The sequence below is a fragment of the Nuphar pumila genome, chromosome 3 (genome assembly GCF_984573655.1).
Source record: "Nuphar pumila chromosome 3, dmNupPumi1.hap1.1, whole genome shotgun sequence".
NCBI classification, from domain to species: domain Eukaryota; kingdom Viridiplantae; phylum Streptophyta; class Magnoliopsida; order Nymphaeales; family Nymphaeaceae; genus Nuphar; species Nuphar pumila.
In genome coordinates, this window is record NC_143251.1 from 143372060 (window position 1) to 143392402 (window position 20343).

Below are 20343 nucleotides of genomic sequence, written 5' to 3' on the forward strand. Positions count from 1 at the left end.
GTCAAATTTACAACCTAAAAGCAAACATGAGAAAGTTAATGTGAATCACATAAATAACTTTCTTGAGGGCAAAACTTTCTTGATGCCCCAAACTTTTTACATCCAAATCATTTTTATTTAAAGTCCAAACCTTTGTGAATCAATGACCCATTCAAATCCAACACTAACAAGACACTATCCATATTTATTTGAACTAAATGACCCATTTGGGACTAAAGCAAATAATACAGAAGCCTAAACTGATTAAAAAATTTAGGATTTGGATCTCAACCCATAATGGGACCCGTCACGCCCTTATGACCCCTACTTATCAGTCGGCTTATAATCATTGAAAATGAGGATGCATAAGTCATTCTTTAAAAAGATTCAGGCTATTATTGTCAAATTGCACGAGAAGTATAGGATGTGCGCTAAGAGCCGCCCTGTAAAGATAAGGACACGCGTACGGCCCGTGACCGCCGATCCTTCGTAGGAAACGTCGAAAGGGAAGAGATGGACGGCAAAGAGGATCCTGCGGGGCCGGATATAAAGGGAGCGGCAAACCCGCTTGCCCCTGGTCTGGACAAAACGGAAAGGCTGTGCGGTGGAGATTTCTTTCCCATCGGAACTTCGCACTCCGGTCAGAAACAACGATCTCTGTTTCGCCGGAAAAGCGATCGCTAACCACCGCCTTCGTCGAATTCCGGAGCCCAGGGGGAGGAATTACGGTCAGAGTTAGGGTTTCTTCTTCTTCTTCTTCGGCGTCGTCGTTTTTCGTTCTTCTGGTTGGAATGGTCCATGATCGGACACTTGGATGGTTCTCGATTTAGGGTTTGGAGGAGGATTTGAGTTTCTGAGGGATATAGGGTTAGGGTTGTGCTTGGATGATGGGAAGCGGGGAGGTGGAGGAGCAGAAGGAAGGAATGGCATTTGCGGTCGGGACGGCGGTGTCCTGCTCGATTTGCTTGGAGGCGGTGGTGGATTGTGGGGATCGGTCCACGGCGAGGCTGCAATGCGGGCACCAGTTCCATCTCGGTAATTAAATTTGTTTTTTTTTTGTCCTTGGCGGTTTTTTAATTTTTTAGGAGAATTTTTTGTTGCTTGTTGTTTTGGTTGTGATTTTTGATGATTTGACGTGGGAAAATTTTCGTTTACGGGACGGAATTCCGTCATGTTCCGTCTCGGAATGGAGTGCTTGTTTGATTAGTCTTGAAGTTTCGCCTCTGATTGGTTTCATGGAGGGGATCTATTTTGTGCGCTTGTTCACAGAGCTTTCTTTGATCTCAATTGCCAACTAATCAAACTCAGGATTGTCCATCATGCATGGTTGCAGTGTCGGTCCTGCCTATGTTTTTTGATATTTATACGGAGAAACCGCCCCCAGGATCAAAGACCTAGCCGCTTTGGCTCTACCTGCCGTACTTACGGTCGCTGTCCTGGCAGCGTAAAACTCCGTGGTCTTATCCCCTGCCCCGGGTCCTGCCTATGTTGCGTCTTTGAGATGGTGATGTATTTTAGTATGGTTGAATTTGGCAAGTAGTAATTGCTAGCAGAAATATATTTGGAGATACACTTTTGTTTTGGTGTTCGTTTATTTGGTTGTGGTTATGGATTATGATTTACAGATACTTGCATTCCTGAAGATTTGATCTTTGGTGATGCTCATAATTGCATTTGTGAAATAGATGGGAAAACTAAGACAAAACATTTGGGTTTTGTGGTCTTGATACAATTTTCAATCTGGTTGTCTCATCTTCAAATCATATATTGTTGAGATCTATTTTTGCACGGAAACTCATTTTTTACATGTTTAATTTATAAGAGTATTAATTTTGAACAATATGTTAGGTGGGTTTTGCCGATACTACATCTTGGTGATCTACCATGCAATAGATGGGTCATTACTGGTTGCATATATATGTTGCAAACTGGTTCCTGATTTGGTACATGGAATGCCATATTATAACTCAATATGGATATATTCTAGGTTCCCATTTCCTTCACGTTATTCCGGGTTTCTGATATGGTTTCATCTTTAATTTTGTTGAAAATGAATTGGGTATTTTAACAATTCAGTTATCTTCGAGAAATATAGCTCTACATTCTTGTTCCCAATTAAAGTTTATGTTTGATGTAAATGATAAAGTTAATAATCCTTTGAAAATGAAAAAAATTCAAAATGCTACATGTGAAGAAAAGTATTCAATCACATGTTGCTGTCATTGACGCAACTTAGTGGTTTTGGTATATCTCCAGATTATTGAATATAGTGGAGCTTCATTTAAAACACCTGGCAGAAAAGGCAAAATCCTTTTAAATTTGATGGTGTACCACTATGTGTATGTTTGCAAGAAAGTACTTGCCTACTTGGCTGATGCTTAATGAATAGACCTGTCATTGTTGTTTGATTAGGGGATCTGTTCAAAGTTTGATCTATCACCTATATTGGGTTTCTCCAATTCTTATATGGGAGGAGTTAGATATTGGAAGATTTGTGAACTAGGCATATGACATATGTTTGGATCCGATATGGTATTTAGCATTGTTTGGATATTTTATTTCGCAATAGCTTACCACATTATTGTCTTGTTTGTCTCACTCCATAGTTGTAAAGTGTTGCTATTAAACTGCCTTTGTGAAAATTTTCTATTATTGGGTCTTGTAGGGTGGTCAACATATCAAAAGCATGTCCAAACATATGGAAAGACTAAAAGGTTCCTTTATACATAGTTTGCAACTATAAATGTACTATTATAAATATGTTAGTAAAAATATCAACATGTGGCAGGTGTAGATCATGATCACCTAAAAATGCACTGGGCCACTTTTTACTCAAGATGAGAAATAACTTGATAATACTTTGAGCTTTATTTAGCAGATAAGTATTTACCCATTAAGCTCTAAAAAAATGTTCTTTATTCTGTTTTCACATGATTCCAGTTTATGCGATAAATATGTTATGTTCTGTGTGCCTTTTCTTTCTGTTAAAAAAGATGTTTAAAGGTTATTTTGTTTTATCTTCTTCTTTCCATGGAACATGTACAGAACTTGAGAGAACTTAAATGCTTTGGCACTTGGAATTTTTTTTGGATCTATACTCCTTGTTTGTTAATAGGCCATGTGTTCTGACCTTGCCCTATAAAGTTCTTCTGGATTTTAGTCACTTTCCTTTTTTAGCCACTACATTCATTTCTTTGATGGGTTGAAATGTCTAGTAATTATATGCCTTTGTTCTTTAAAAAATTGTGTAGTTTTCTTCAAATGCTGTGATGTCATGGAGTCTAGAAGCACACATAGTTGACTGTCTTCACTGTATCTAATTGGCAATAAGAAAGATGTTTTTCCTTTCTCATTGTTATTTATTTGCTTCTTTTGTCAATTCTCATGCACTTGAGATCACTTCCTAGACTACTGGTCTCATCACGAGTTGACCTTTATTATTGGAGATGTTGGATGATATCTTCATAGTTTTGGCTTTGGATTTTTTGTCTTACATCCCTCAAAGTCATTGAATGTTCAGGGCACTGTGAGAGGTTCTACTCTAGGGGGAATGGTATCTATCCTTTTCTTCATATTGCTGAAACTTGTTGGACATAATGGGCTAATAAAACATAGATAGCACTGAAAATAAAGTTCTTGTTATGGAGGAGGATGTAGACATTGGGACTTTTGTGGACTTTAAGGGGACTTTTTGGTTTGATATACTGTAGATACATTTCTGTTATACCTTTACTTTGTTCTTACTATTATTACTTTTGCACCAATGGAGTGGCATCTTGTCTTTCCATTCATCCTGTAACTTCTTTTGTTTTATGAGATTTAATTGATTTTGTGGCAGCAATTGTATTTTTTTTATTATTTTAGTTCCTATCCTATGAGTAGGTGGCGTGTCATCATTGTTTTTCTTGTGCTAGTTCTATCTTTGAAGTGAAGAGATTCACACTGTTGTCTCAGGAAGGTAATGAAGTCATGTTCTTGGTGAAGTTTGCCTCAGGGAATCTTTGTATCTTTTCACTCTTTTGGATGATTTTCTTTTGGCTTTTGGGAAAAAGTTTGCTTGTGCAACTGGCTTTGGCGTTCTCCTTATCGTGTCTGTTACACATTAATTTTAATTTATCATGCGATTTTTGGTGTGATGATGCGTGTTAGTTTGTATTTCACCTTTTTAAATATTAAAATTTTACACAACAGATTTCTGTTTTTGTGCCACAATTGTGTTCCAATGGTCTCTTTCTTAAAATTCTCCATATTTATTTGACCTTGAACTACTGATTGGGCATATGGGCCATGTCTTTGTTTCTCTTCTCTTCCTAATATACTGTTTTGTTGTTCTGCAGATTGCATTGGTTCAGCATTCAATGCAAAAGGAGCAATGCAGTGCCCAAATTGTCGAAAAGTTGAGAAGGGTCAGTGGCTTTTCGCAAATGGATATCGTGCATTTGCAGATTTTGGTATGGATGAATGGGCACACGATGAGGATCTCTATGACCTTAGTTATGCGGAAATTGTAAGTTTAGTTTAACTAAAGCAGTCTATTGATCTTAAAATTCTTTATTCATTTCATGCCTGCTGGCAAAAGGATAATTTACTATATTTGGTCCGTGTAATTAAATGTGCCTGTATATAAATGCATAAGGGTAAATCTGTGGTATGAAATCCCACAAAATTATTCCCCTAGGGCATGTTTGCAATGCCCTGTGATTCTTGGATTTTTCTCAAGATCCTACGATTCTAAATCACAATCGCAACACTTTCTCAAGGTTAGTGAAACATGAGAAAAGTACCAGTTGTGATTGTTCCTGCCTTGAATCCTGTGATTTCCATCTTCTACTTTCTCAGCTGTGATTGTTCATCCCCACCTGTGACCAAAGCAAACATGCCTTTAGTCTTCAGTGTTCTACCCATGTGAAGACAAAGAAAAATTATAATCAGTTTATTGGTTGTCCTGGTTATATGACTTATTTGTACCTTTTCACACTTAAGTGTGATGTCGGTATGTACATGATCGTATGAGATTGTGCTTCCATAAGTAGTCGATTGCCTTGTTGGCACATGTAGAGCGAACAGTAATGAATTGGATTGTTGAGGTTTTGGTCCTGACTATGGCTAAAAGTAGAGAATTTCTATATGATTACTTGTTAATGGGAGATTTTCGATGCAAGTTGCATTGTGCAAAATATTGGTGTATGAAAAGGAGAATCTCAGGAAAGAAGATTTAGGGAAATTTTAGGCAGTATGAAGAAAACGTGGAAGGAGTATGCTAGCTTTGTAAAATAAGCAAATCACATTAATCATCTTATGTTATATTGCTGGAATTTGAAGTATAAATGGCCTTCTTTCCATAGGCATTCCAATGGGAGTTGTGAAAATCATATCATATCTTATGTTTGTTTTTATTAGTATCATGAGGTGTTACTGCAAAATGCACTCCTATTTTGAAAAATTGTGTATGTCTCTTATCTATCAGTTGATTTTTTCTTGGGCATTGAGAATAACCTTTCTTTTGCAAATCTTAAGTAATAATTTTATCAGGCCATTTCGTCTGGTCCAGTGTTGTTAAAAGCGTTGAGGCGTAGCGAGGCGCTCCACCAAAATCCGAGGCGAGGCGTAAGCCTCGAGGCGCAAAGCGTAAGCCTCAAATTTTTTTTTTTAAACTTTAAAAAAACTATAAAAATGATCTAAAATTATAAATAAATAAGAAATGCTTTATTGATGAAGCGCCAACCAACACGAAATAAAAAATCTCAAATAAATACGAAAAAAATAAGATTAACATGTAAAAGTAGCATTAATGCAACAACTTGATCTATATAAGTATCTAATTGCATAAATATGAGCCATTCCTGTCATTAGGACCTCACTGATGCAAGTTGTTTTCATCAAATTGGACCCTGTGTATGTGATCTACATCATCCATTTAGTGAAGATCAGCATTTGAATAGACAGAATCCGACTTATGTGCAAGACTTTTTTGCTGATTCAAAAATCAATAACCATTAATAAAAACATGTTTTTTTTGTTAAAGAACACTGTCAAAATAAATTGAAAATCATGTTTTTTTTGTTAAAGAACACTATCAAAAGATTGATTTATATTAAATCAACCGTGCTGAACCCATCGATAGGGCCAGATTGATCAAAATAACTTAGTACCAATGAGATCCCAGAGGGAGTTATGACCACAGCGGATGATATAGGGATGAGTGGAGCCGGGTTCCCCATAAACGTAGGTTAGACGGTTTCACAAAGAACAAATGACAAAAGAAGAAGCTGGGGAAAAACACACAGATCTTACCTGTCATCGGAATGCGTAGAGGTCGCCGGAATGGACGGCGGTGGCGGTGAGTCGCTGTCCGATGGCGAGTGGTGGCCGGCGGGTCGCCGATGGCTTCTCAGCAGAGGAAAGAAGAAGGTGGAAGAGTGGTGGCCGGCGGGTCGCCGATGGCTTCTCAGCAAAGGAAAGAAGAAGGTGGAAGAGTGGTGGCCGGCGGCGAGCAGTGGCGGGGGACGAGAGGGGACAGAGTGGAGAGAGAAGGGGCGAGGGCTTTCCCTCGCCCCGAAGCGTCTGTCTTTTTTAAAGACAGGTTCTCGATCTTTCGAGAATACGGGCCCGGATCCGGGTCGATCTCGGGTCCGGGCCATCCGATTTCTTAATGTGCGCCTCAGTTTGAGGCGCGCCTCGCCTCAAGGCGTACGCCTCAAGGCGCATGAGGCGTACGCCTTGAGGCTGTTGCGTTTTTTAAGTGCGCCTCAAGGCGAAAAGGGCCTCGCCTCGAGGCGAGGCGCGCTTTTTGCGCCTTGAGGCGCGTTTTTAACAACATTGGTCTGGTCTTTTCACTTAAATAAGATTGTCCTTAATTTATCACTCCAACATGAAAAACTGATACCATTTGGATATTAATAAAATTGATTTGAAGTAAGGGAGGCTTTTTGAGTTTGATGAAAAGAGAGCACAAGACAAGTGTTTTTTCTGAAGTTTTTGTAAATAATCTTGTAATAGCTAGAGGGAAAGGGACACAATTCGATAATTTGGCTTGCATGGATCGTGTCAATCCATATAACTTGTGTGATTCAGTTCATCATATCTAGAAGATGATGAACTTTTTACAGAAATGTGTATGTGCGTGTGTTTAGGGAGGAGTAGATGTTCACAGCCATATTTGGACATTGACAATGTTCACCACAAATTTATGGCCTTATGTACCTAGTGATGCACAACGAGCCGAGCTCGCTCGGGCTCAACCCTTTTAAGCTCGGCTGAAACTCGTTCGAAAAATAAATGAGCCGAGCTTGGATAGAAGTCCAGTCTCGGTGTGGATAAACGATCCGAGCTTGATCAAGTCGTTGAGCTCGAAAAGCTTGATAAGGCTCACATAAGAGTATATATATATATTTGCAGAATAAAGCATGAAAGTTGTTGTCTCCGTAGTGGTTAGGGCGTTGGTCTCTATACCAAGAGGTGCTGACTTCAAATTTCACGTCCTGGAATTTTTTCTCTCTTCAATAATCTAGCGGGTTTTTACTATATGTAAATTCTCTGGGTCATATTAATCTCAAAACAGATACTGGCATAATGGTGGGTCGGTTATGCTCCGTCTGGAGAGATTGGGCTTCAAAACCTGCCTTTTTTGGCATTTTTTTTTGAAACGGTCAAGCTTGGCTCGAGCTCAGAACCGAGCCGAGCCGAGCCTGGACAATGCTGTTGAAGCTTGGGTCCGAGCTTGAGTCGAGCTTGAACACTATGCATTTTGAAGCAAGCCAAGTTCGAACAGCCCAAGCTCAGCTCAAACTCGGCTTGTGTGCATCCCTATATGTACCATCATAAATTCAAGCTTGAGATTGTGATTTGATACATTAGCTATTACCACTGAAATGCCTTTGATTTATAACAATTAATTCATCAAATCACCATGTCAAATTTAAACTAGCGAGGGCATAAGTGTATAAAGGTTTTGTGAACATTGTTATCATCCATGTATATAATGAAAATTAGTAGCTCCATAACAGATTTTAGGCATGGTGTTGCTAGAAACTGGTAGTTTGATACTATCTTGAAGGGAAACACTCACGTGAATATCTGGCTTGTGATGGCCATAAACTGGCTAGAGCACCTTTTTGCAGGGATGCCCTTGGTATCGATTGTTGGGCCTATCATAGACTCTGTTTGACAAACAAAACACTGCCTTTTGGCTGGCACTGTCCTGGATTTGGAAACTGGCAGGCGGACTGTCCATGTTGGTTGGCCTGAACCTATGGTTTTTTGAAGTCTGAACATGGTAAAGAATGGTGATAGAAAACTGTGTATATGCATGAGACAGATTTATTAAATTAAGAGTGAAGTTAAGAAAGAAGGCAGAAGAGAAGATAGCAGTATTTTGATGACAATAAGTAGAATGGCAGGATTCACCAGGTTACATGGTTGGACCAAGACAGCTGAAATTACTCAATCAGAGCTTTGAATGAAGGATGTCAGTTTATTTTCAGAAAGACGGAAACCTTGTTCTTGTGGAAGAAAAATGCGAACCTTTCCTTTTGATCGATCTTTTCATTGCTTGCATGTCTGCTTGCTTGTGTATTATTTACAAATAAAATATAGACAGTAATGGACCTGTTTGAGTTCTATTTCTTAAATGCCAATAGACGTAAGCATCTGAATTGCAATTTAGTTGTAAGATAAATGCTAACAGATTGGGTTGTTTTTTTTTACTCAATTATTTGTTTTGCTTGCTGACTTTTTTATGATGCTTTTCTAATTTTTTGGATGTCATTCTCCTCCTTCATTTGATTATGTTTTTAAGAGAAATGTGCTTGAGTGTATCATGTGGTTCTTTAGATAGGGTTTGCTGGCACTGAGATTAATTGGTAGGGGACTATCATGTCACTGTTTGGCCATCTTTCCTGTCACCCTTCTATTTTCAGTTGCTTTGTATTCCACTTCATTTTTTCACTTTCCTTTTGATGTAGTTCATTTTGTGGTTTTTTTGTTTTAAACATCAGATGTAAGCATGACAAGTTGATAACTGTATTTACTTCACATGACAGATATAAACTAAAGAATTGGAAGCTGAGCTCTGAAATCTTAACCTTTTGCATGATGTGTTCCTTTTTTTTCGGTTGGATCACTTGATCTAGCGCGATCCACTGTTAAGTAAAACATCATGCTCGCAAAGGTTGATCATATGTTCTTTTTGTGTTATAACCAAAATTTAAAACATCTTTTTCTGTTTGAAATAGGCAAATTTATATCGTATTTTTGATGGTATCTGACATGATTTTCTTTGTTATTGTTGTAGCCTGTTGGTGTCCATTGGTGTCCATTTCGTGGATTTACTCAACTGTCATCATCTTTTGAGTAAGCTGATTACCAGCTTATGGAGTTTTCTTTGTTTCTTGAGATATTGGTCTTTCATTAACTGCAATATGTGGGACATAACTATGAACTTGTCAAAATAGTACGGTACATGGTACATGGAATGCAGACAGTGACAACAAACTCATCAGGCATCTGCATTTGTTCTTTTGCAGTGGATTTTTTATTTTATTAATTAAAATTGTTTGATGTAAGATATATAATTGCATATACATCTTTGTAACTTAAGAATTAGATAGATGTTCTTAATTAGATTTGATATTGTTAAATTGTAACTCATAAGACAATGTATTTTCTATATATATTTTATATGTATAAAAGAAGATACATATACATATATATTTCATATATATGTACATGTATCTATCTACTTATATATATAAAATATATATTTCTTTCTTGTATTAGCTATAGGGTTATTTTAGTTATTTGTTCATTTTACGCATAATCATGTTTTTGAATATGATTGTAATTCTTCCTTTTTTAATTTTTCTTATTCTTGTAAATTTTCATTTTTTCTTTTCTATGTACTATTTCTGTACACCGTCACTAGCTACAGTGCACAACGGTCAATACACATTAAAAAAGAAGAGTCGTTGGGCTGATTCCCAATGGCTCTAATTAGAGACTCTTCAAGAGTTAATAGGCCTTATAAATAAGGGCTGTGTGAGCCCATTGTAATGTATTATTACAGTAAGGAGTTTTGTCTCCTTGAGCTTATAAACACTGCGCATTTATTGCACTTCTTTTCTTTTGTGGTGTAAAGCATTTGAATACTTAAGTATTAAGTTACTTGAAAACTTGATTGTTTGCAAGGATTCTTCCCATGGTATAAGAGCCGTTGGAAATTATTGAAGAAGGAAGGTGATTATTGAAGAAGATCATGTGCCTCGAAAAGCATGCACCTACCTTTCTCTTGATTCTCGGCATGAAGACCACTTGCAATATATATCGAAAGAATCATACCACATCAAGTAAGCTCTAAAGACTCGCTTGTGGTAAGATCTTTTTCACTCTATATTCTTTTCTTCTCAAAATGGGGGAAAAAGACTCTTACTTCTCTCTTGGGTTCAAACTCAGTGGCTCAAATTATCATATTTGGGCCGGTAACATGGAAGCACATATCAAGGGTAAAGGGCTTTGGGGATATGTCCAAGACTCAATACCGGAACTGAAACTGGAACCGGAACCAATGATTACTTTGGTAGAAAGAGGAGAAATAAAGATTCTTGAAGGTGAAGAGAGAATCAAAGTGCTTGAAGACTATAGTAAGAAACATGAGGAATAGGAGATGAGAAATTTTAAAATCCTATCATGGATCTTCTCATCCGTTGAAACAAGAATCAATGCCAACATTATCAAATGCAAAAAAGCCTCTCAAGTATGACAATATCTTGAAAAAATGTACACTTCAAGAGACTTGTCCCACAAGTACTATCTTCAAAAAAGGGCCTTGACCCTTCAACAATGCGAAATGACTATTAGAGAATATTTCACAGAGTTGTCCTTTATTTGGGATGAGTTTGTCATGCTTGAGCCCAAATGGAGTGGTGAAGCCATTGAACTTAGGCATAAACAATTAGAAGATGATCACTTTTTCAACTTTTTAAATGGGCTTAGACCCGAATTCTAACAAATATGATCCTCCCTTCTATCCACCTTTACTTCTCCTTCTCTTGAAGATGTAATTACTAAATTAAGTGGGGAAGAGACTTGTATGGTTATAATCCAAAATAACCCAAGTGTTCTTGCTACACCTTCCAACCAAGAAGAAGGTGTTAATGCCGTTTCAAGACCGGGAAACAATTTGAGAACCTACAAACTTTCCCACTTCAAAAATCAAAATCAAAGAGCAAGGAAAAATAGTGGGCAAGGCGAAAAAAGAGATTATAGCAAAATTGTGTCACTTTTGTAAGGAACCGGGGCACTTCAAACCAGTTTGTCCAAAATGGAAGAAGTTGCTAGCCACGACTACTACATCCCAACCCCAAAAGGAAGAAAGTTCATCTTCTTCCAATGGAGCTCTCTCTTTACATCAAATTGTGGAAGCGCTTTAACCTATTCTCAAGGGGGCAATTTTCGGATCCGCCATGTCAACTTTCTCTCCTCCCGGTAAGACTTCTTGGCTGTTAGATTCGGGTGCCTCCTTTCATATATTTCTAAGTATTTGTTCTTTTTTTGAATATTCAAAAAATTTCTCTCCATCCTTTGTTTCAATTGCGAATGAAATTTCTCTTGAAATCAAAGGAATTGAAAATTTTGAAAAACAAGATTTTTTTATCTCAAAAAATAGATTTATACCAAAATTGAACTTAAATTTGCTTTTAGTCTCTCAACTTTCGGATCATGGATGTGATATAAAATTCTCATCTGATAAATGTTGGATACAGGATCGCAGTCCAGGAGGTTGATTGGGGAAGGCTCTAGGAAGCGAGATCTATACTATGTCAACTTCTTTCAAATTCCAAAAAACCCTTTTTGTAATGTTGTCCAACATAAACATATTAATGTATGGCACAAATGGCTTTGACATCCCAATATTGTTAAAATTTCTTATTTACCTTTTGTTAAACATCTTTATAAAAGTGATTTCACTTGTAATGATTGTACTCTTTGGAAAGACGAGAAGTTTATCTTTTAATCAAAGATCTATGTTTACAAAAAGACTATTTGAAATTGTCCATTCAGACGTATGGGGACCGACACCTATTTTATCAAGAGGTTTTTTTTCGTATTATGTAATTTTTGTTGACGATTACACTAGATATTGTTGGATATTTTTTCTTAAGCACAAACATGAGGTATTTACGACATTCAAAACATATCATATGATCATCAAAAACCAATTTAATGGTGACTTGAAAATTCTTAGAACTGACTCTGGAGGAGAATACCTATCAAATGAATTCAAAAGATATCTTGAGAGTTATGGTATTCTTCATAAAAATCTTGTCTGAAAACACCTCAACAAAATGGATTAGCCGAAATAAAACATGACATATTATTGAAACTACTCAAACCCTTCTCATTTCGCAAAACATAAATTTTTTTTTGGGGTCGAGGCAGCTCTCACATCTGTCTATCTCATAAATCGGCTTCCATCCAAAAATTTAAACAAAATTTTGCCTTTTGAAATGTTGTATACGAAAGAACCTGATTATAATAGGTTAAGAATTTTTGGATGCAAATGTTTTGTTCTTACGAACAAGAATGACAAGCTTTCACCAAAAGCTATCACATGTGCTTTTTTGGTTACTCCGAAACTCAAAAGGGGTTTCGATGTTACGATATTAAAAGCGACAAATTATGTGTCTAGAAATGTGAGTTTTCTAGAAAATGTTAGTGGTTTTGAAAGATGTGAACCTCATGAAGAAAATGTGGATTATTCTTTTTTATTTGAGTTATTATCTAGAAATGATGATGAGTTCCCACGTAATGACTCTAGTGATAATAAAGTTGGGGAAAATAACTCTTTATTACACCCACTTACCTGTCAACATATTGATGAAGGAACATCTAGAGATCCTATCACATATTCTCGTAGAGATAAAAATAGTTTTAGAAGTGCAATAGAAAAATATAACGAATCTAGTGGAACTACCTCTTCAGATAAGGAAAATCCATGAAAAACTGAGAGAAATAGAAAAGTCCCTTCTAGGTTCATTTCTTATGATTCATTCACACCTAAACATAGAGCTTGTCTTAGTGCCATTCACTCATATATAGAACCCAAAAACTTTGAAGAATCCTCAAAAAATATTGAATGGATAAAAACTATGGATAATGAACTTAGTGCTCTCAGAAAAGCGAAGACCTGAGAATTTCAAGATCTTTCTAGGGGTAAGAAAACCATAGGGTGTAGATGTGTGTTTAAGATCAAAACCAAGAGCGATGGATCTCTTGAAAGATATAAAGCTCTTCTAGTAGCCAAAGGATATAGTCAAGAATACATGATTGACTATGAAGAAACATTTGCCCCTGTTGCACGAATGATTACTGTCTGATGCCTTATTACCATCGCTTCTATTAAAAAATGGAATATCTACCAAATAGATGTTAAAAACGCCTTTTTAAATGGCAATCTTAATGAAGAAGTGTATATGAATGCTCCTCCAGGAATGAATACTCCTAAAGGAAAAATACTTCGTCTTCATAAAACACTTTATGGATTAAAACAAGCTCCCAAGGCTTGGTATGACAGATTTAACTCTGTAATGTCGAAAAATGATTTCTCCTCATGTTTTACTGACACCGCTTTATTTGTCAGAAAATCCAACGCAGGAATAGTAATATTGCTTCTATATGTCAATGATATGCTAATAACTGGAAGCGATTCTAAAGGAATTAAGAGCATAAAGTCTATTTTAAAAGATAAGTTCGAAATGTCTGACTTAGGATTTCTGACCTACTTTCTAGGAATTGAAGCTGCATATTCACATAGAGGTTATTTTTTATCTCAAACTAAACTCGCTTCTGAGATTTTTGACAGGTCAGGTATTACAAATGATAAAATTTGTGAAACTCCTGCTATAATATGAACCAAAATAAAAATTGATGATGAAATTCTTTTCAAAGACCCCACTCCCTACAGACAGCTTGTAGGCTCCTTGATGTATACTCAGTGATCCAATTTCAGCATGCACCAACATCCGTTCATGTGAGTGCAATTCTGCGGATCATTAGATACATAAGGGGATCGTTGAATAAGGGAGTATTTTTATCCTCTTCCTCTGAATTAAATTTAATAGCTTATACCGACTCTAATTGGGGAGGTGATCCAAATAACCATCACTTCACCACTGACTTTTGTGTGTTTTTAGGAGACTCATTAATCTCATGGAGATGTAAGAAACAATAAAAGCTATTGTTATCTTCTATCGAAGCTGAATACCGAGCCATGACAACTACTACCATGGAGATGGATTCATTAGCTACTAAAAGATATGAGTATTAATGTAGAAGGGCCTACCAAGGTATGCTGTGACAACAAGAGTGCAATTTATATTGCAAAAAACCATACATTTTATGAGTGGACCAAACACATCGAAATGAACTGCCACTATGTCGTCCGAGAAGCATATCTAAAAGGAGTTATAGATCTTCCATATGTAACTTCAGAATATCAACTGACAGATTTCTTCACCACATCGTTGTGCTCTCCGCGATTCAACTTTCTTCTTGGCAAACTTTCGGTCATTATGCCCCAAGTTTTGGGGGGGGGTGTTAAATTATAACTCATAAGACAATGTATTTTCTATATATCTTTTATATGTATAAAAGAAGATACATATACATATATATTTCATATATATATATATATATTTCTTGTATTAGCTGTAGGGTTATTTTAGTCTTCATTTTACGCATATTCATGTTTTTGAATATGATTGTAATTCTTCCTTTTTTAATTTTTCTTATTCTTGTAATTTTTCATTTTTCTTTTCTATGTACTATTTCTGTACACTGTACAGTGCCACTGACTGTTGTACACATTCAAAAAGAAGAGTCGTTGGGCTGATTCCAGGCTATATGTGAGCCCATTGTAATGTATTATTACAGTACGGAGTTTTGTCTCCTTAAGCTTATAAACACTGTGCATTTATTGCACTTCTTTTCTTTTGTGGTGTAAAGCATTTGAATGCTATTGTGTGTCTTGAGTATTTGAAATTTTGAAGTATCAAGTTACTTGAAAACTTGATTGTTTGCAAGGATTCTTCACAAAACTATGCATACAATGCTTGCTGTGGAAATAAAAGTGTTATCTAACTCAGAATTACTCCAAAAGTCTTCTGATTTGTTTCTACAATCCCCACTTCTGCATGCCGGTCCACCTTGCTATTGATTCTAGTTATTTGCAGAACTTCAAGTGCTTCTGGTTCTTTATTTCCTTCTTGGTTGGGTAACAACATGGACAAATTCGCTTCTTTGTCTAGGAAATTAGTGGCTTTGATCTTTTAAGTGATTGAATTTAGTGGTTAATTTTTTTTGGAGTGGGGTTGCAACAACTCACCTTTATATGAGATTCATAAATTCTTAAAGAATCAAATGAAATGCAATTTCTCATCTTTATACGAGTTCCATAAATTCTTGAGGAATCAAATAAAATGAAATGGATATATATATATATATATATATATATATATATATATATATATATATATATATATATATATATTTCTAGTGGTTTCTTAGAAAGGGCATCTGGTGATATCCATTTTGTTTACTTCACATGTTTTTGTGATTGATTTATCATTGACAATTTTAAGTCTTTTGCTGTTAATATCTTCTAGTGTTTTTTTTTTCTTTTTGTTCATGCAACTTTATCCAGTGTGTGCACGTTGTCAAAACTTGCCTCTAGCGTCAAAATTCTTGAGATTATGTAATTGTAGGACTCCAAAATCAGGATCAAATTTTATTTGTGTGTCTTCACCAGTGTTGGTGTTTCGAGATGATATTTGTTGATTGTAGGAAGTTTATACCAGCATACTGTATTACTCGGCAGATTTTTCCTGGATACTGGGAACTTAGGCTTTGTTTGGAGACTTTATGTATGAATTCTCAGTAAAGAAAATTCTCTTGGGGCCCATGTATCCCTTGTTTGCATGAATAATTGAAAGGAACGGGTGAGAGTTCCTTTAAGTTGATCAAAAGCTGGACAATCTGTGCTTTTCAGCAGTGTCCAGATTTACCATTGGTTGTAAACTGATATCTTGGAAACACAATACCTTACAAGTTACAATTCTTATGTTCCCATATGGTCTCCAGATTTTACCGTTATAAATGTGGTAAATTGTTCTCTTTGAAACACAGTACCTTACAAGTTACAATTCTCATTTTCCCGAGGACCACCAATTAAAGTTATATTCATTGCATGCGAACCTCTATGCTATTTTTTGAATGCCTGCTTGTGCTTATAATAGGACATAAATGAAGCTCTTACAGATTGGGACCAGCTTCAAGCAACTATGATCAGGATGGTGTGATAGAAGCTTCCTTACTATATTGAATGATACTCGGAAACCTTAGTGTCCCCTCAGCAAGAAGGCAGCCATAAGTTAACTGTACTATTCATTCACCAGGCTTACCTTTGTCCATTGTTTTACCACTCTCACTTGTCAAGTTGTCGTAGCCATGTTTTTTTATTCTCATAGTGGCTTTTCAAAAGCTCCTAATATAAGTACTTACACTGGCCCAGTGTTGTGAAAAGCGTTGAGGCGTAGCGAGGCGCTCCACCAAAATCTGAGTCGAGGCGTAAGCCTCAATTTTTTTTAAACTTAAAAAAACTATAAAAATTATCTAAAATTATAAATAAATAAGAAATGCTTTATTGATGAAGCACCAACCAACATGAAATAAAAAATCTCAAATAAATACGGAAAAATATGAGATTAACATGTAAAAGTAACATTAATGCAACAACTTGATCTATTTAAGTATCTAAGAAATAAAATATGAGCATTCATTCAATAAAAAGCTAACATTAACAACAAAATGCATATTAGCACTAACAATATCATGTCATAATTAGAAAATGCATGTTAACATTAACAACCAAATGTTAATGTATTTGTCCAGAACTCTTCAAAATGAGAGTGTTAACATTCACAATTACAATTAAAAGACCCAAAAAACATATAAATGGCCAATAGCTCTATGATATGAATTAGGGCCTAGGCTCTTCTTGTGTCTCGTCATCATCAATATCTAAGTCTTCAATATCATCATCTGAAGAATCCATATAAATAGGTTCTCCTTAATCTTCATTCTCTGACTCTTCATCATCAGCATACTGAATTACACTAAAACTTAAAAAATAAGTCTTTTCATTAAAACAGGCTGACAAGGACATAACTCTTTGCATCGCCTTAATGAATTCTTACGAATTAAATGAATACAAATTTATTTTTTAAAATTTCATTGAAGTGTACCCATGCATGATGTAATTTGAATGTGTTATAATCTGTTTTATGTGACCGAGACCGCTTGTCAGGATAATATAAATTTAGAGTAACAAAACTTCAACATAAGTATTAATGTACTGCAGTTTTTTTTAACTAGTCTCACAAGTATTAATGTATCTAAAAACGATAATTAATAAATTAACAACTAAATTCTAATCTAAATACAAGAAATAAAATTTCTGAGATTGAAAATAAACTTAACTAACTGATGGAAACAATAAATAAATCTAATCTATTTGGCTAAATAATAAAAAACTAAATAACTATTTATTCTATCTACTGATTTTTATTTTAATCAAATAACTATTATCGATAACTAAACTTAATTAAAACTAATCTAATATGCAAGAAACATGAATTAACATAAAATAATTAACTTTTCCTGCCGACGAGAGGCGACGAAAGGGGGCTCCGCCCCCTGCTGGTCGACCCAAAGAAAGAGGTAGGGGGGGAGCCCCCCCCGGCCGACGACAGGGAGAGCGGAGCCCCTTGGCGACAGAGCAAAAATGACAGGGGGACCAGAGTTCCCCTGTCAACAAGGCAAATGGCAGGGGGGGGGGGTGGATCCCCCTGCCGGCAAAACAAGGACAGGGGGTGCAAAGCCCCCTGCTTGACGACAAGGTGAGCCACATGACGACAAGGTGAGCCACATGACGACAAGGTGAGCGACAGGGGGCGGAGCCCCATACCAAAAAAGAAAGTGACGAGAAAGAAGGCGACGGGGGGGGGGGGGGGGAGCCCCCTTCCCTGCCGAACAGAAGGTGACATGGGGCGAAGCCCCCTGCCGACCAGAGGCGACGACAAGGGGCTCCGCCCCCTGCCTGTCGACCCAAAGAAAGAGGCAGGGGGGGAAGGCGATGACAAGGGCTATGCCCCCTGTCGGTCGACCAAGAGAGAAAAGCAGAGGGGGGGGGGGGGGGGCTGCTGACGAGAGGCGACGACAGGGGGCACCGCCCCCCTGTTGGTCGACCCCAAAAGAAAGGCAGGAGGTAACCCCCTGCCGACGAGAGGCGAAGACAAGGGGCTCTGCCCCCCTGTCGGTCGACCCGTCACGGAGAAGAAGTAAAGAAGAGGGGTTTACCTGGCGGCGGAGACTCCGACGTCACCGGAAAACGCAGCGTCGGGGATGTCGGCCGAGTTCGCCGGAACGAACGTCGGTGGCGGTGAGTCGTTGGCGCCCTCGCAACAGAGAAAAGAAGATGGTGGTTGCCGGTGGGTCGCCGACGCCTTCTCAGCAGAGGAAAGAAAAGGTGGAAGAGGCGATGACCGGCGGGGGGTGGTCGCCGACGACAACGATCGTGGGGGACAGAGTGGAGAGAGAAGGGGCGAGGGCTTTTGCCCCTCGCCCGAGGCGCCTATGTCTTTTTTAAAGACATAGGTGTTAAATTATGTACATTAATCATATAATGTAAAATATATATTTTATATATATATGGTAATACATATACATATATTAATATATATGTATATGTATCTACTCAAATATATATATATATATATATATATATATATATATAATATATTTCTATTTATTTTGTCATAAGGGTAGTTTAGTCTTTTCCCTATTTTTGCGCACATTCACTTTTCGGATGTGACTGTAATTATTTTTCTTTTATTTTTATTTTTCTTTTTGTTCTTTTTATTTCTTTTTGGATGTGTACCTAAAAGGTACCTTGGGGGGCCCACCAACATAGTCGTTGGGCCCTCTCCAACGGTCACATTTGTGACCGTTGGAGGGGCTCCAACGACTATGGGTGGAGCCCCTCCAAGGCCCCCTTTAGTGATGTTATAAATAGGGGTTCTCCCCTTTGTATTTCTCCATGGCTTTGAGTCAAAGCCCAAGTTCTCAATAAATTGATTCCATTATTTTATGCCTTTGTGCATTTGTGAGTTATTTGTGGGTTGTGCTTTTTGTGCACAAGTGTTCTAAAGTGTTCTTATTGTGCTTTCGTGGTGAGTTCAATATCAAGAATATTAAGGTCTTGATATTAGTATCTTGTTGAAGATACTTTTACATGGTATCAGAGCCTCGTTGGAAGAAAGAAGATCGTGTATCTCGCCTCTTGTGAAGCACCTCGAAAATCGTGCCCTCAAGCTAGTGAAGTTTTTGAGTAAAACACTTGCTCCGGGCAATATTTTAGAAGCAACTTTTGTCAAGAAAAGGTTGAAAATCCGTTAAGGTACGCTTTATTTTTCATCTTCTCTTCTCCATAATGGGTGAAAAAGACTCCCACTTCTCCCTTGGTTTTAAACTTAGTGGTTCAAACTACCATGTTTGGGCCGGCAACATGGAAGCCCACATCAAAGGGAAAGGTCTTTGGGGTTATGTTCAAGGATCCATATCGGAACCCGAACCCAAGCTTTCTATTATAGAGAAAGGGGAAATCAAAATTCTTGAAGGAGAAGATAGACAAAAGGCCTTAGAAGAATATTCTAAAAGGCATGATGAGTGGGAAATGAAGAACTTCAAAATATTGTCTTGGATTTTTTCGTCCGTTGAAACCAAGATCAATGCCAACATCATCAAATTTAAAAGGGCCTCCGAAGCTTGGTTATACCTTGAAAAAATGTATACGTCAAGAGACTTGTCTCACAAATACTACCTCCAAAAGAAAGCCTTGAATCTTCAACAAAATGATTTATCTATGCGGGAATATTTTGCTGAATTATCATCTATTTGGGACGAGCTTGCCATGCTCGAACCAAAATGGAGTGGAGAAGCTATTGAGTTAAGGCACAAACAACTTGAGGAAGATCGTTTTTTCAACTTCTTAAATGGTCTTAGACCCGAATTTGAGCAAATTCGGTCCTCCCTTCTATCGGCTTTTACCTCCCCATCTATTGAAGATGTCATCACCAAGCTAAGTGGTGAGGAAACACGTATGGGGATTAGTAAAAATAACCCAAGCATTCTTGCTACACCTTCTCAAAATGACTATGAAGTGGTCAATGCCGTGTCAAGACCCGGTAATAATTTGAAGACCTACAAACCGCCCCATTTCAAAAATCAAGGGCAAAATGATCGATATGGCAA

General features: G+C 37.2%; 1 pseudogene across 1 annotated transcript in view; it reads left to right on the forward strand.

The window, feature by feature from the left end:
- The first annotated feature begins 560 nt into the window (after positions 1-560).
- Positions 561-20343, forward strand: part of LOC149844209 (uncharacterized) — a 48521-nt pseudogene continuing 28738 nt past the window's right edge. The window contains exons 1-3 of the transcript XR_016430960.1: positions 561-1014; positions 4317-4486; positions 9272-9330. The product of XR_016430960.1 is annotated as an uncharacterized LOC149844209 (transcript). The remainder of the gene's footprint in view (positions 1015-4316; positions 4487-9271; positions 9331-20343) is intronic.